The sequence below is a fragment of the Molothrus ater genome, chromosome 3, assembly GCF_012460135.2.
Source record: "Molothrus ater isolate BHLD 08-10-18 breed brown headed cowbird chromosome 3, BPBGC_Mater_1.1, whole genome shotgun sequence".
NCBI lineage: Eukaryota > Metazoa > Chordata > Aves > Passeriformes > Icteridae > Molothrus > Molothrus ater.
Window position 1 is genome coordinate 28,131,705 of NC_050480.2, and position 17,881 is coordinate 28,149,585.

At 41.4% G+C, this 17,881-nt stretch overlaps 1 protein-coding gene across 1 annotated transcript in view; it reads left to right on the forward strand.

The window, feature by feature from the left end:
* Positions 1-17,881, forward strand: part of RBKS (ribokinase) — a 72,425-nt gene that overhangs the window by 53,273 nt on the left and 1,271 nt on the right. The gene's annotated exons all lie outside the window — the stretch shown is intronic.

The following is a 17,881-nucleotide window of genomic DNA, read 5'->3' on the forward strand; positions in this document are numbered from 1 at the left end:
AGAATTTGAGTTCCTTCTTCCAGTTTGTGTGCTCCCCATTCTCCATGTTCACAGATTCATCAGAGACACTAAGGGTTGATAGGCTGTAGAGCCTGGCTCTTCATCCCTGCCCTTGAGGTGGTTAATCTGAGTGCTTATTGGCAGAACACTGGGAAAAGCTGGCTCCATCTCCCACTCTGTGGTGGAACATGAATCTTCAAGATTGAAAATCTGGCATTTTTCACCCACACTAAATCAATACTATAAAGAGGGAAAAAAGGCTTGTTGATTCTTTTTTTTTAGCACTAATTATCTTAGTGTGGGCTTTAGTAATGTATGCAATGCTTCTCATGACTGTTAGCAGAGCTCTCCATACACAGTCCAAAACATGTAGAGCACGAATAGTCGTTCAGAGGGAAGTTTTGCAAGACATGGCATTGTAAAGCTGAAACATCTGTTTCTCCTGTTATAGCTAAATAAGCTTTTGCTAAGAAAATTAACTTTCCCTTCAATTTACTAGTTCCTGCTATCTACTTTCTATATGAAAATTTTGGATAAACAGAAAAATAAGTGAATTATTGAAAAATCATCCTCAAATTCTCTCTGTGACAGAAAGATCTGATTAAGCCCACCAGCTAAGTCAATTTGTATTTGAAACAGTTGACGTACATGAGACATTTGACACATAATAAAGTACTAATATAGCTATACATTATATTCTATTTTCATTACTTTAAATAGTTGCTTTTAAATTTACTTGACTATATTAAGTTGAATATATGCATTTAGTTTATTTTTGGAAGAAGCTATTTCCACTCTAGGTGAAACTAGTACATGAAGCTACATTAAAATAGCTGTGAAGGATAATTATATAATTCCATTTATATGACACTTCTTCTGTTGGTAGCAGAAGGTTTCACAAATCATTCACAAATCTGATAAGCATTCCACAGAAAACAATAATATCATACACACACATTTTGCAGTTGTGAGTGTGTGAAGCAGTTTGCCTCCTGCTGAAGCAGGAGCACAGCTGAGGTGGAGCACAGCAGCTGCTCACAAACAGCTGTGGGACATGACCAAACTCCATCATGACAGAACTGTACTTGAGGTGAAGGGGATGATCCGTGTGATGAACCACACCATGATCCTGGATTTTGACATCTGCTGCTGCAGTAGCCCTGAACAAGCCATCTTGGCAGAGACATACGTGGTCTGTTGAGATAGAGGGCCACATCATCATCCATACTGGAGAATGTAGCTCTGCTCTTTTTGCCCCTTCACCCTTGCTCTCCCCCCTGCTTCTGACAATCACACAAAGTGTAATTTACAGCACTATTTACATCTATTTACATTTACTAATTATATTCTATTGAAACTGCCAAGGAAAATTTGTCAGAAGAATGTAATTACTCAAAGCTGGAATATGGCCAGCAGTGAGATTAGTTCCCTTCCATTTTGAAAAAAACACTATGGGATAGTATGGAGCTGAGCACTTCAAGTGACAGCTGGGAACCAAGTCAAGTTCTTGAGGTACTGCCAGAGGCCTGCCTGAGGCTCAGTATGTGCAGGTGCACTTCAGAGGGGCATTCAGGCTGTCTGGAGCTCCAGGTTACTCAGGATCTGGGCTTCAGAGCCATGCCAGGCCTCCTCTGGAGGTGGGGCAGTCTGGTGGTTAGTGGCAAAGGCAGGCTGGAATGTCCCCTCTGGTTCTGGGATTTGCTCTGTGGCTCTGTGGTTGCTCCTTGCAGCCGGAGGTGGTGTGTCCTGTCTCCATGACTCGAATTGGAGAGCTGGCACTGGCAGAATCTCTCCTGTGCAGCAGCATTAGTGGAAAATGGGGGGGTCTCTGAGTAAGCCGGGGCTGCCCCTCTTCTGGCCCCCCATTTCTAGGTTACAGCAGGAAGATCACTTTGGGGAGGAGGTCATCTAGAGTTAGTTTCTAGAACCTCTAGTTTGCACCAGAACCCAACTTGGATCAAGATGACAAACATACACTGGCACCAGTTAGGGTGACTTTCTAATTTTTGACTCATCTGGTCTTCTAAATGCATAATATAGCTGCTCTATTTACTATCTCTTCATCAGCTGACCTCTAGGTTTACACATACCACTGTTGTGTGCAAGAAGTCCTGCATTAGCACACTCACAGCCAGGAGATCAGGCATCTCCATCTCTGGCTTAGGCATAGATGTATTTTCTTGAAAGGCAAATAGATGCAATTGAGCACACAATATTTAAAAGGAAATTTACAATCACTTTTCACAACAGTGCCCCTAGTAATCACAGCAAATCAAGAGTCCCTCTTTTAAATATAATGGAGAACGTAGAATGTTTAACTTTGCAGTATTTCTAAGCACAACAAATCAAGTAATCACAGTAATCACAGCAAATCAAGAGTCCCTCTTTTAAATATAATGGAGAACGTAGAATGTTTAACTTTGCAGTATTTCTAAGCACAACCATTACCATCACCACCATTACCACCAACATTTACCATGTAATTTCTTATATTACCAGCATTTTCCCTGTCTGCTTGTGCTTTTTGGATACAGTGATTGCACAACCTGCTAAGAGAAGCTCACAGGTTCAAGTGCCATGCTTGTAAACATGAAAGTCATTTAGGGGAAAGGATAAAATTCAACATTTAATCTACTCTGCCTGAAATTTGATATGAGCATATGATTTATTTTATATAGTCCTTTTCTGTGCAATATTCTCAGAGATATGATACATACTATTTGTCATGATCAAAAATGTTACCATTATTTTTTCATGTCAGTTCTGCAAAAGAAAAGCTCATTGCTACAGTATGAAGTGTCATCAGATGTTTTCTGTTCAAATCCTATTGTTTCCCTCAGATTTCTTAATACAATTTATTAGATCTGTCTCTTCTATTAGGAGAGAGAATTATGAAGGCTGTCTTTAAACAGTAAATTGCTCACTGGGCAGCTTTGTATTGAACTCTGAAGATGTTACACAACCTTTATTTTAATAAAGCCTCATATAAGTGTATAGCTGTATAATTTTAGATATGTCACAGTATTCAGGCCTGTGCAGCAATTGTGGTCTAAAGAAGACAGTGTGGTTTAGCAATTTTAACAAAGGACTGATTAAGAGTTCCAGGGCTCTGCAAAAGACTTGCTGTAAATCCTTGGAAGAGTTACGTGTCTTCTTTGTATCCCAATTTATCTGTCCATAAATTGGAGCTGCTATTAATGTGTTGCATATAAGCCATGAGAAGTCTGTTAGAGATCAGAACAGAACCTGGGAGGCCTTTTTCCCAGGCTTTTCGTATAACCTCAGGCCAATTGTGCTTCTTTGGGGGCTTTGCAAACTCATTGAAGTGCTTCTGCTTGAAGTTGAGAGGTCTTGTCTGTAAAAATATGGTTTACACTAAAATTCTCTGACTTAGCTGTATCTTCTGGTTTGGAGGAAGCCTGAGCCAGAGGAGTGGACACTGAAATAAAGCCTTAGAATATAAATAAATCCAAAACAGTCCTCCTAATAACAGCAATTCTTTGTCTCCTGACTTTGTGGCCTAACGTCTGAGGCTCAAGGGGATATAAATACAACACTCTGTGCAATGACTAATTACTCAAAATTCTGTGCATCAGCAGAAGTGGGACTTGTGGTTGACTCTAATATTATCAAATGCCTTTGCTATTTAATAATCTTGTAGCCGTGCATTATTTAGCATGCTGTTTGCACAAAGAACAGTGATTTTATTTCAGTTATCTCTCAACAAAGTAAAAATGCAGCTGGTAGTAAATGAAGCATTTGGCAGACAATGTGTCTGATGTACAGTTCTCTAACTTGCTAAGAAAAGAAAAATGTTGACTGTTTAACCTTTTCCTACCCAAGGATGTAGCAAGGAGTAAACCTTTGTGGTTTTCTATTTTCTTTTTTCCTTAACCCTAAAATGTATCCTTTCTTTTTCGTTTCCTTTCCTCTTTTTTTCTTTTCTTTTTCTTTTTCTTTTTCTTTTTCTTTTTCTTTTTCTTTTTCTTTTTCTTTTTCTTTTTCTTTTTCTTTTTCTTTTTCTTTTTCTTTTTCTTTTTCTTTTTCTTTTTCTTTTTCTTTTTCTTTTCTTCTTTTTCTTTTCTTTTTCTTCTTTTTCTTTCCTTTTCCTTTTTCTTCTCCTTTTTTGTTTTCTTTTATCTTTTTTTCTCTTTTTTTTCTCTTTCTTCATTTTCAGTTCTTCTTTTTTTTTCCTTTTTCCCATCTTCCCTCTCATTTTCAAGGAAAGAGAAGTTACTGCTGGGCAAACATCTTATTTATCAGTGGAGTTTATTCAGACACATCAACACAGAGTAATTATGCTCAGAGTTCCCATTAACATCCCACAAAACGAGAGCATAATAGCTTCCTTTCTTTAACATGCAACCCAAATAGGTTATTAAATAAGTTCAGTTCCAGTCATAGCCCACTTTCTGACTTAGCCTTCTGCATTGCCTTTTTTACAAATATGGAATCCATTGAATCTTGGAACAGAAAAACCATGAGGAATAAGTTAATCTGCCAGGCACTCCACTCAGTGATCAGCACTGTAAGCCTAAATAAAGCTGCATCTATTATGTTTGAAGTTCAGCTGAACTGTGAAAGGGCACATGACTGAAATGACTGCATGTGAGTTGACTCATAGTAAAGTCTAGATGGGACTTGCTTAGTTCCTCATGAGTTTCTGCTTCTGATTCAGGCCTTCTAAAGACACTTCAGTCTGTTAAGGCTTGGTCAGTGGCCTAAGAGAATACAGGTATCCAGTGACAGGAGGGATTGCAAGAGTGGCATCCCTCTGCATTGGCAGTCAACGGAGAAAATGTGGAGCAAGCTGGATGCACCCTCTTTCCCCTTGGAGAGCAGAAAGCTATATTATCCCCCTTGTACAAACTGGAAGAGTGGAACAAAAATGTTGGTGACTGGGTGCACTGAAGCACAGACTAAAATTGTTCTGCTCCAAGTCATATAGGGAGTTGGAGTAGTGCAGCCAAAAATGAAGCACAGGCATATATTGTCCCATGCTGCTCTCTTAACTTCTGGACAACATTGTCGTGGAAGGAAACACTGTTTATCTGCCTAGTAACTGTCTATTTTAATCTGTAAGAACAAACAATGTAAACAAAATGAGCAAACAGAAGCAGGCTTGTACAGAACAATTTGCAGTCTTGTTTTCTAGTGGAAGATTCCATGGACCACCCAGGCTTTGCTCTAGTCCTTTTCTCAACCACGGAGCATCTAATTAAATCCCTTTCCATTCCTGACTCTAAGTGGAAGAGAGCCTACAGTCCTGTACAGTTTCTTTCCAGATGGAAATGCATAATTTAACAGAGATACAGCTGACAGGGAGAAGTGCGCCCAAAGCAGTATTAGCATTTGCCACAAATTGCATTAAATTACAAGGGGTACTTAATGAAGATGTCTTATAAAAAAAAAGATTAAAGCCAATATTTAGTTTTTAAGCCCCTTCTAAGATTGTAGTGTGCCTGTCATCAAAAAACTCAGTAAAACTACTTTAGTGATACCAAGAGTTGTTTGGTTTTGCTACACATGATCATTAATGAGTCATGGCATTGTGTCCCATTGTGTCCTACAGCTTTATTCCATATACACATATACATAGACAAAAAGTTGCTAAGCACCTTAAATTGCTTACAACATAAGGAAAGTACTATTCAGAATGCTGTTCTGTAGATAGAGAACAAAATATGCAGACACTGGCTCTTCAGTGGCAAGTGAACCTGTTTCCCTTGTTTAAGCATGATTTGTTCTCTATGCCCATCTTAAAAAAAATAGGACTGGAGGAAAATTTTTGTGAGGCTATCAGCTGTCTCATTTTTAGAACTGGACATCATTGTGAATATCCACATGAAGAAGAAAGTACTTAGCAATGCAGAGTTGCTTTGCATTGGATGCTTCTTGAAGAGGCTGTAGGGAGTTTATGAAAGTATGCTATGAGAGCAGGTGCTTTGGCTCCACTGCTGCATACTGAGAAACATTCCAGTTTGGAAATTAACCCCAGTTTCTATTGTTCTGGAATAGAAAGGTAGGGATGCTGGCAGTGTATGAGTAGCAATTTGAGTGTTTTCTCTGTGAGAGAACATGGGAATGATAACACATCCAACATCTGCACCTAAGAATACATTTGGGTGAGGTCTAGAGAGGCTGAGTTCAGAAATATCTTTGTGCCATCTCACTTCTGGGATGCTTTAGTAAATGAAACAATGGTATAATTTATGCAGGTTGAGAGCAGAGCAGGAAATTACTTTTATTGCTTCTCTTGGGCTAAGCCATGGAATGCAACACAAGTCAAAATCATTACAGCAAAACATGCTGCATCCCTTTTTTGATTTGCTCTCCTCCTCTTGACTTTATGATGAGTCCAGCTCAGGGTGTCCTCCAAGAAGATGCTCAGTCCTGTTATGTAGCTCACCCCGTGTTGGAGCAGATCCTGGGCTGCCAGTGCACACGAGGAGTGCCAGTTGTAATGGTAGATAGGATATCTGGGATATCTGAGTTGCAGAAAGGATGAAGAGGAAGGAAGACCAACTGTGTGCAGTCATCCTTTCTAATGCAATTCCTGCAGTTAAAAATAGCTAGTGGAAGCTGGCACTTCTGGCACATCCAGAGCGTCACCTTCCCAAGTATCTTTTTCTGGCCTGAGCTGTAGGAAGTTGCAAATGCAATCCGCTGTGTAATAGTGCAGCATATTCTTGGCCAAACCCCTCATCATTTTTTTCCTCTTCATGGTTAGCTAACAAATGTTATATGCCTCCCTTTCTTCTTTAAAAGTGTTCTCTGCAGAACCAAGTATCATCTAGGCTATTGTGGAACATAACTTACTCTTCTCAATTTCTTCACATCAGTTCTGGCTATGGTGAGAGGGAAGGCAAACCTGGCTCTGGAACCCCTTGCCAGCCTAGTTGCCCTGAAATGCCAATCACAGTAATGATGATATTTAACAATATCAGATTTCATTATTTCACCCAACAGAGTTTTCAATTTCAAGTAATTTTTTTTGTCACTACAGAAACCAGAAAGTTTTGAGTTAGATTGGTGATATTGCATAATTGGGTTTTCAAAAGAACAAGAACAGAGAAATGAGAATAGTGGGGAAATCAGGCTTCTTGCTTTTGCAAATTGTAACCGCAGAAAATGCCAGAAGTTGTATTTCTTATCAAGAATAAAAGAGTTAATCTTTAATATCCTGTCCCACAGACAGAATATATTTTACAACTTTCATAAGAAAAATTGAAGGAAACTAAAACTGTAAGTTTTGGTGATTTATAGCAGTAACCTATAGGAATGTCTTTAATAGCAAGTTTACAGTTGAGTGCACTTATTTTGCCACTTTTCTCAGGGTTTTTTTTAATGTCTGTATGTTCAAAAGTAGACATACAGACATAAACCCAGCTATTCTAGAGAAAGTCATCTGTAGAAAAGCAGATTCCCAAATTCTAACCATGATGTTTGTCAGCTGCCCAAATGTCTGTAAGGAATATTTTTAAAATTCATTTCAAAGCACAAAGAGATACAGAAATACAGGGGAAAAGGTGAGGAAATTCTCTGGAAGCTTGTGCCTCATTGCTGGTATATGTGATTTTGTTACTGAAATCATTAGGTAGGCAATGTGTTGCTTGGAAAGATCTATTTTACAGGGAATCTCACAGAGAACGCCTTTCTGTCAGAAGCAGTACCTTGGTGGTCACCTACCGCTTAAGACCGTGAGTGAGGTGTGGGAGCCCTGTTTTCTGCACTCCTGCCCCACAGGTTAAGGACAAGAGAATGAGTGGGTAGCAGAGAGCAATACTGTTGAGCAGAACAGCAGTTCTGGCTTGTAAGTCACATCTAACTGAAATTCAGGAGAGGAGATACAGCTCGGGTAGTCATCAAAACGATTACACAAACTCAGTTGGAAAAAGAATGCAGGGAGCTGGCAAGGGGACAAAGCTGGGGAGAGCTCAGACAAAAAACCTCCTGAAGTTTGGTGGTTTTTCTTCCCTTCCAGGATGTGTAGTTCAGAGGTAGGCAGAAGCAGTGGCCAGCCAACAAAGGCTAGATGCTGTGGTTTTGAAAGAGGCATTCGAGCATATGGAGCTTTCGTGCAAAAAAAAGAATGTTTTTTTGATCAATTCCAGGCGAGATGGCAGTTGTGTCATTCCAAGTGCTTCTCGTCAGATTAGATGGGATCACTAAGAGTCCTTTGGCATTTTCAGGCTGAGAGAAAAAACCCACATGTGGCTAGTAAAATTGTCCAGCACAGATACTCCCTTCTTCTTACTTAACTGTTAGATTATGGGGTCCTGAAGCCATGTCAGCCTCATATGTGACACTGCGTGGCACAGTTAGTGACAATTTGGACAGTTGTCTCCGGCTGGGGAGGGAAACCTTTCCAGTGTACTATCAAAATACTGTGATGTATTTTGGGAAGAGCTTTAGTTTCATTTCATCATTAAATGATATTTGTGAATTAACACAGAAGCATGAGCTTTGTTGGGACGAAAGCACAATTTGGCACAAGTGTGACATGAATAATGAAAGGAGTGAAGTACTGCTCAAGGAAATGAGATAAGTGAAGCTTTTGATTAGAGTAGGAGAGTAGCTGCATGTTGTTGAGGCTTGATAAACCAGTTTGAGAAGTACAAATCAACCTTCTAAGGAGCTGCTATATTTAGCACCAGGCTTCAACCACGACTCTTGATTCTGTGCAAGTTCAAATTTCGGGAGAGGTGGATACAGCTCCTGTAGCATGTGCAACTGAAAGTCCATCTTCTGTCTATTAGTGGTGATGTCTGCGTGCTTCCCTGTTGTCGACACATTGTGGTTTATAACTTCGCAAGACTGCCACTGGAGAGTTTTGTGTTCAGATGAAATGTAATGAGGATTTTCCAGTACTGCATTTTGTATATCATACGTTTTTGATATGCACTGCAGGGAGGGGAAAAATGTGTGGAGGGTTTTTTTCTGCTGTTTCTGAGTTCCGAAGCGAGGTATCAACTTCCAGATCAAATGAAAAGAGGTCACAGATCAAAGCTCAGGTGTAGAACCAGGGAAGAAGCAGATAATGAGGGCAAAAGTTAATTCAATCTTAAACAGAAAATTTACATGAAGTGTATCCCAAATTGAAAAATTCCATGCCAAAATATCTATTGCCCTGGTAGTGTAGGAATCAGGGTACTGGTGAATTGTTTGGTTGACAGGAATCTCACAGGTTCAGCAACATGGATCCCTTGTTTTCAGAGTGGTATATGGAATTCCTGCTTCTGTGCTCTTACTCCATTGTGTAAGAAAGAAATAAATTTGTCACTTCTCATAAATGCTATCTGGAGTTGAAAGGAGTTTATATGAGCATCATCTGAATTGTTTCGATTATTCAGAAAACAGAGTGCTCCCTGTGGGTGAACACTTTGTTGGCTTTCTGGGGTTAGACTAACAGTCTACTACACAGAATAACTTTGTTCCCCAGTGCTGAACAGCATACTGGAATATTATTATCCAGGAGAATGTAGCTCTCCTGCGATCTTTCCCAGACTTCAGTGTGTAATAAGAGAAAGCCATCACCTCCCAGACACCTTGCAGTATTTTTCTCGTAAACAGTGAGATGGGAGCTCCTCTGTTCTGATCCTGATTGAGAGTCCAGCAGAGCTGTGGAGGTCCACTTAATTATTTTGCATATCTCAGTTTTAGGGTTCCCTAGCTGTGCCTCACTTTCAAAGGATGGGTAGCTCATGTGATTCCTGTTAGCCTATGAAAGATCTGGAGCTTTGGATTCAGCCCACAGATGTCTCAAAGTGGGTGTTCTCAACATCCTTGATCTTAAGTTGGGTTAATTTCCCATCATGTGAAATGAGAGCACTATTACCTGCCTTCAAAGTTGGTGCTGTGTATGGGCTTTGAAATGTAAAGCAGACACTTTGATCTGTGCTTTTTAGATGACATACAAATTAAAAATTGCAGAGTTGTGAACGTTGTATGTTTTATTTCCAACATTCACCACAAACCAAACATTTCAGGGGAATTCATGCATCTGTAATGCTTGTCACTGATCTTTTTAGAAACAGTGCATAACTTAATGTAGTAGGATGTTTCAGAAAGGAAAGAAATTGCTTGCAGGAGGCCTTGTACTGAGATTAATCTCTCAGGAATGCAGGGGGTTAACGGTCAGGCTGATTAATCGCTGTTAATGACCCATCAGGAAATCTGTCAGGAAGTGGGTAAAAATTCCTGATGGCTGATGTGAAGCATTGTGTGGTATGCTTTGGTTTTGATGTTTCCTAACTGATAGTCTACACTGGGTGTGGTTTGGTTACCTTTTAAGTTCTCAGGACATGTGAAGGACCAGATGATGTGATGGCCTTGTTCAACTTGAGTAAGTGAGCAAGAAACTTTCCCCGTTCAAGGCTGTGCAAGTACCTCACAACATAAATGCAAGAAAGTCAGGGATTGCTCCTTCCCACAGCTTCCCACAACAGAGTCTGGTAAAGATGCAGAAAGGAAGCGTGATCATTCCCTCATTCCTCCAGAGCCAGCCCACAGGGTATGGGGGGAAGAGTGGAACAGGCAGCTTTCCCTGTGTGAACAAGGAGCCAGAGTATTAAGGCTTGGATACACAACTGAGTTAATGAATTGCCTGGTGTTGACTGAGGGTGAGGTTTCACAGTTGGCTCAAGCTGATCCAAGATCATGCTGAAAGGAGTGTTTCTAACCTCTTTCTCATTTGCTGTGGACTAGCTATCATGTGGTAATACAGCAACTTGCTGATCTGGGTGGAAACTATTGTTTCTTGCTCAGTGTTGGCCGGCCCAGTCGTCAGAAGGATCACAGAACTGATCTGCCTCACTGCTTGGCCACACAAGTGCTAAATCTGATGTAGGGGAGGGCGTGGGAACAGGAGACAAGGATAAAAACATGAGTGGGGACTGAGCCTTTCAGCAGTAGCATAACCATGGATTGGCTTAAGCCTATTATGAAACTGCAGTCTGAATCACTGGAATTAAGAGTGCACTGTCAACCTACAGGGAATGCAAATTAAAATGTGTTAGCTTACACCTCCTGCCGTTGTTAAACACTGGCTGAGCTCAGCCATTCTGCACATGGCTGGGAGGAAGGAGCTACAGTGGGGCAGCATCTTAGCAGTTCCCCATGACTTTGCCTGAAGTGTGCAAACCACATCAGACAGCCTTGGGGGGGTTTGTGGGGAAGGCAGAGGGGAAGAAGAAAGGAAGAGACAAGCACCACTACCATGATTCTCTCTATATGTTTTCCTTTGGCTTAGGGTAACATCTAGTCTTTCTTTGTGACAAGACTGCGGAAACGCTCAGTTACCAGAGGACAGATTAAGTAACAGAGTTGGAGATCTAGACCCTAAGCTCTGGGGCACAGTGTGCTTTTTCTTGTTCTTCTCCTATATTTTCAACCCAAGTAGCTTTGCAGTGCTATCTAGTCAGCACCAAAAGCCTAACTTACACCTAGCCAGGCAAGCCCTGCTATCTGATTCAAGTTCATTTGGTTCTTATTGCTAAATTTGGTAGTTCCCAGTTAAGGACTTCCTCCCCCTTTGTTTTGGCTCAAAATTCCATGCAAAGATACAGGAATAAGTGTGTTAGTGGAAAATCACTTTGTAATTTTCAAATATTTCATGTTTTAGGGGTTTGTAACAATAGGTCTCCTTTAAGCACAGCTGTGCAGAGGCACACCGGTATCTGCAGGGCGCCCTACAAAGACAGCAATGCTTCCACACAGGATTAGCAACCCCAGACACTGTGGGAGTAATCATCCTTATTAGGCCTTGATTTTAGGAAACAGTTTGAAGATAGTCAAATCAGTTTAATTTCAGGAGAGTTTCAAGATAGTGGAGTTAGTTTAATTTAAACTAACTGTTTAAATTTAAGTTTAATTTAAACTTTATCTTGATTTAAACTGCCAAAATATCTTTCTAGTAAAACATGAGGAAATATGTGGGGAGGAAAATATTAACCTCCCATAAAATAATTTTAAGTATTCCATAGGCAAATAAATGTAGAAGTAAAAAACAAAACAAAACAAAACAAACAAACAAAAAAGCAAACCAAAAAGCAAACCAGCCAGGAACATTTCCAGAAATAAATCATTCTCCATCACATAGGGGATAAACATGGGTTCTTTCAGGAAGAAGGAAATAATAAAAATCCAAAAGCTGCATAACCAATCCAGCTACTGTGAATGAGGTTTTCATTGCAAGGTTTTGGTAGTGGGGACTACAAGAATGGCTTCCCCCATGTCTGACAGAGCCAATGCTCCAAGAGGGACCCAGCACTGTCCAAGGCTGAGCCCTTCAGTGAAGGTGGTAGTGCCTCTGGGATAATGTAGTTTTACCCCTTAAGATGGGGTAAAAATAGTGCTGTGCAACAGCAGCTGGAGAGGAGGAAAGAAGATGTGACAGAAGCAATGGTGCAGACACCCAGGTCAGTGCAGAAGGCAGGGCAGGAGATGCTCCAGGCTCTGGAGCTGAGATTCCCCTGCAGCCCCTGGTGCAGACCGTGGTGGAGCAGCTGTGCCCCTGCAGCCCACAGAAGTCCCTGGGGATGCAGAGATCCACCTGCAGCCTGTGGAGGAGCCCCACAGCAGAGCAGGCGGATGCCTGAGAGGAGGCTGTGACCCGTGGGAGGCCTGTGCTGGAGCAGGGTCCTGGCAGGACCTGTGGAGAGAGGAGGCCATGCTGTAACAGATTTACTGACAGAACTTGTGAGCCCATGAGGGACCCACACTGGAGCAGCCTGTTCCCAAAGGACTGAACCATGGGGAAGGGACCCACTCTGGAGCAGTTCATGAAGAGCTGTAGCCTGTGGGAAGGACTCATATTCCATGGAGAATCCCATGGAGGACTGTCTCCTGTGGCAGGGACCCCATGTAGGAGCAGGGGAAGAGTGTGAGGAATCTTCCCCCTGAGGAGGAAGGAGTAGCAGAGAATACATGTGGTGAACTGGCCACAATCCCCATCCTCTCCAATCCTGTACTGCTGTGTGAGGTGGAGGTAAAGAAAACGGAAGTGAAATTAAACTTGGGAAGAATAGAGGATGAGAGAAGGTGTTTTAAGATTTGCTTTTATTTCTCATTATTCTACTCTGATCTGATTGGTAATAAGGTAATTTCCCTAAGTCAGGTCTCTTTTGCCTGTGATGGTGATTGCTGCCTGCCCTTATTCCAATCCACAAGCCTTTTGTTCTATTTTCTGTCCCTTTTCACCTGAACAGGGGAGTGGCAGAGTAGCTTTGGTGGGCACCTGATATCCATCCAGGGTCACCCCACCACACACTGTCATCAAAGGATATTTTATTCCCTGAGCATTTCAGCTGAAATTATCCCTTAGATGAGACACAGACCCAAATGGCAATAGACTATCTGGATATATCCAAGGGTTGTAAATGTTTATCTAGTTCCACTACTAACCTTTCACCAAAGCACAGCCCAGGGATTCTTGTAGGGAGACATAGGCTTTTCCCACTTGTGAGCAGTGGATAATGGATAGTGAGTGCCTTTGCTGACAGCTATTTTTGTGTTTCATGGGGCTTATTTGCAGTTCGGGTACAGAGTAGGCAGAGGTACAGCAGGGAATGTTGAGCAGATGTGACAGAGCGATAACATCCTCAGCATAATCCAGCATCACACAGTTGTGGAGTGCTATAAATACAGCAGGAATTCTCCAAGGCCCAGTTCCTTCAACAGAGTTGGGCATCTCTGCATGGCCATGGATGTAGGCTGCGCTAAATCAGTGTAATCCTCAGGCTTCATTTATTTGTGCACTTCTGTGAATGCTCCTTGGAGGCTGTAAGCATCATTGTGAGCAATGTTACTGGTTCTACATCATGAGGCACTTTTTGACAGCTTTTTGTTTGATTTATTCACTACATGAAGAATTCATCATTACAGGCAAAACATTTCTCTTGTACTGCTGTACAACATCCTTTCCAGGTGTTTCTTTGGGCCTTGGTAACATGCTCTTAGAATGTACTTAATGGAATGAATCCATGTTAATAGCCAGACTGCACAAGGACTGTAACTTCTTAAAAATACCTGAGAAAAGTTTTCTGAGGTTCACTAACAATGTCAGGTTTCAGGAGGCAGAGTCCTCTCATGTTCTTCCATTGCTGCTGTTGCTCTTGCCCAGGAGGACAGGCTGGGAGGGCAAAGGCTGAGCAAAAGATTTCCCTGGAACAAGGCAGTGCAATTGTGGCCTCTCTGTGAACTGCAGCTTTTGGCCTCTTGGCCTCCAAATTTTTTTGGTGAGCAAGTCATCTTATTGTATAAGTGAAATGCATCCTAATAGCCTGTGCATGATGGATTGGAAAAGGCTTTAGATGCTGGAAAGGCTGTTGAACAATATAGTTTCCACTTACAAAGCAGTTTCCTTAAAAAGCTTCTCGGGGCAGCATCGTATAAAAATAGTTATACTAAAGTTGTGAACCAGCTTCTGACAAATCAGGACTAACAAAAGCTAAGGTATAAATAGAAGTGTTTTCATGGGTTTTCTCTTCTCTAGAGGCACACAATCTCAATCAGTGCTGGATTGTAAGAAACAAAAATGCCCTTTTCCAGACACACAGGAAAACAAGGACCTTACAGACTAGTGGCACAGAATATAAATACTGCTTCAAACCCATAAAAATTAGTCAAAACCATGACATTTGTATTTAAGAATGACCCACAGCATATCAGACAATTTTAAAATCCAATTCTTTATTTTATTGCAAACAAACTAGCATCTCCTGCTTTAAAGAAAGGCTAAATACATTATACTTTCATAATTATGGAATGAATTGTCTCCAGGCACTCAAGGATATGAGGATTATCTTAAAGTCTGCAGTGTATTAGAATTCCCAGAAGACAAATGCTGAAGAATGTAAAATATTACATACTCTGTATTTATATTTTGTCAGTGGGCACTCTCAGTGCACCTTATTGGTCATTTTTAAATTAATTTTTTTGGTGAAGTAGGTTAGAATTATTTTTCTTAGAGCAGGTTTTGAAACAGCTAAAGGTAAATCTACTATTTTTTATTCCAGTGTTTGTGTAATCTTGATTTTACTCTGACCCTGTTTCTTCTAGTGCTCTGTGCAAACCATTTCAGAATCTACCAAACCCAATGTAGTTTAATGCACAGTACCAAAGAAGGAAGGTCTGTTTCTGTAAGCCAAAAATAGTTCTTACTGCAGTTAACCTTGCAGCTGAACCAGTTGTGCTATTGCTCTTTCAGTCATGTTTGACCAGTCACGTCTGCACAGACCAGAAGCAAGGCTGAGCAGGGGATCTACATAATCAGTGTGATGCATGACACTGTTCTCAGTGCAGCAGCTCCTCTACTGAAAACACCCCCCTCACAAAACATTCACTTACCAACCACTGCATTTATGATACCCTTTGGGTCTGTGATAGCTGGCTTTGCAGATACTGACTGCTTCAATCTATGCATGGGAAGTGAGGATTTCAGAAAAAGTTTACTGGCATCAAATCCTTCTATAATTCTCCAATCACCCTGTAATCTTTTCTCTTGCAAAAAAAATGCTAGGGGGGCTTTTTTCTATTCTGGATGGGAGTCTGCTGTTCTCTCCTTTTTCTGCTTTCAGAGCCATTTATCATTGTTCAGCCAGGCTAAAAGGGAGATCCCCAGCCATCTCACAACCTCAGAGCATCACCCATGAGCAGAGAGCCACAGTAACATTGCAGGAGAACTTACACTCCATCTCACTGGCACACAGACTAAGACCTGGGTTACACGTGGTTAGTGTGTTTTTGTTCCTGTAGCCAACAGTGCAGCAATTATTAAAGAAAAAAACAAAAAGACACTATTCTGCTCCATGCTGCTGCCAGGTAACAGTTTATGCCATTTGACACCAGATATTCTGAGTATTAATCATTAAAATATTTGGCTACTTCCATTTCCCAGTGATCACTGTAAAAAATGTTCTTCCTGCTAGAGCTACAGCAGAACAGATCTGCATGCTGAAATCCTACTCCTGTCTGTAACAACAGCACCAAAATAGCTTTAATAATTAATCATGCAGTGATTAGATTACAAACTCTGAGGTGGGATGGAGATTTTTGTATTATGCATCAGACAAAAGACACTGGCAATGCTTAACTAGCAGTCACCTGCTCCTGCTCCACCTGCCATTGTGGGAACACTCCGGAAACCAGAAGGGAGACAAAGGCCCAACAGAAATTGATAAAAACCTTCACCTGCCCCTGGTATGTTCAGGAATACAGAACTGTTGAAACAGGTGCTGCTACAGCTGCATGCAAGGGTACAGCTTTGCTTGTTAACTTGTCATTTGCCAGGCCATGCTCTCCATTGTATCCTGACAGAACACAGCATTCAAGCTCCAGGCCAAGCAGGAGTTAAGCTGGGAGTTTTCTGACTGGAAACACCAATGCAAACAGCCACTGTGGCAGGGCTGGGCAAGGAGAGGCCCGGTGTGGGGAAGGGCCCCTGTCCTGTGCTCACCTCTGTTAGGGTCCCTTGCAGTGCCCACGCTGCTCTGCCCTGTCAGCTGCTTGCAACATTGGAAACAAATTTCTGTGGAAGTAGCATTGTTTTGCTGGAATGATTTTATATGTAGCTGATTTCAAGGCAAGTAAGAGTATAAGACTGAGAAACACTAGTATTCAAAACTGGAATTGAACACTAGTATTCAAAATTGGAATATTACTTCCTAGGCTTAACTTCTATTAGAAATTTTGCTGAGCTGTTTTGACAGTTTTTCCAGGCCCTTTGCTCTTGTCACATGACTCTTGGGGCCTATTTATTACAACTACAGAGGAAAAATCCCTCATCCATATGCTGGATCTGGAATGAAATGTGATAATACTAGTGTGTCTAGTTTAATGCCTTCACTGGTATAAAAGTATGATTTAAAAAAAGGGACCTTAGGACCAGTTTTATGGTAGCCACAAGAACTGGTATCAGTCTGGCCTAGAATCAAGACAGTTTTAGGGGAGGAGAGGGAAAGAACACTGTGGACTGAAATGAGCAAATCAAGTTAAACACAACCATCAATCAAGTTAAATTTTGCCAGTTGCTGGAGACACTTCACAGCACTGAACAGCTAAACAACAATTATTGTTAGGAAGTGCTTGGGAGGCAAAGAGCTGTCACTGCCTGCTGACCAGAGCACAGCCAGCAGTATCTGGGCAAAAGGGTCAGGGCAAGCTAGGGTGTGGCTGGTGCCCATGTGGGACAGATGTACTCCAAGCCTCCCCAGGGCTCCCGCGGGGCATGCAGGCCATGCTTGGGAATGATGGGTAGCTCAAGAGGGCCATGGCTGCCAGAGCGCCCAGTGAACGTCACTGTCCTCATCCTCCATGGTCAAACGCAGCACAGGTGGCAAAGCTTGCCCCAGGAATAAAAGTGATTCGTGTGATAGATACAACGCTAGTTTTTAATGACAGTGGGATCTTTTTAATAAACAACAGCCAAGTTCTGAAAGTGTCAAAACATATCCCTCTGCAACTAGGAATTTACACAAACCACATGGCTTTTTTTTTCCTCCCCTCTTTCACTGCCCCTTTTACCACTGACCTTTATGAAAAACGGAAGTTAAATAAGAGAAAAATAGCTTTAATGAAACATCAAGGTTGAGAAATCAAAATCAGACACTCCAGCAACAGGAAGTTTCAAAAGCAGTGTTCATAACAACGTCTTGCTGAACTGTGGCACACTTGCTTTGCTTTTTCTTTAAGTTTTAAGCCATACTATAGTGCGCACCTTGACTCAGCAGCTGGGCACAAGGAGAGTATTGTGGCATTAGTTTAACTTTGCAAAATTTCCTAGGCATGGACAAGTGTATTGAACCCAACCCCTGAACAATTTCCTGACCCCTGCAATCAGTGCTACAGCTTGTGTCTTTCCGGTAAAGGCATCTGAATTGTT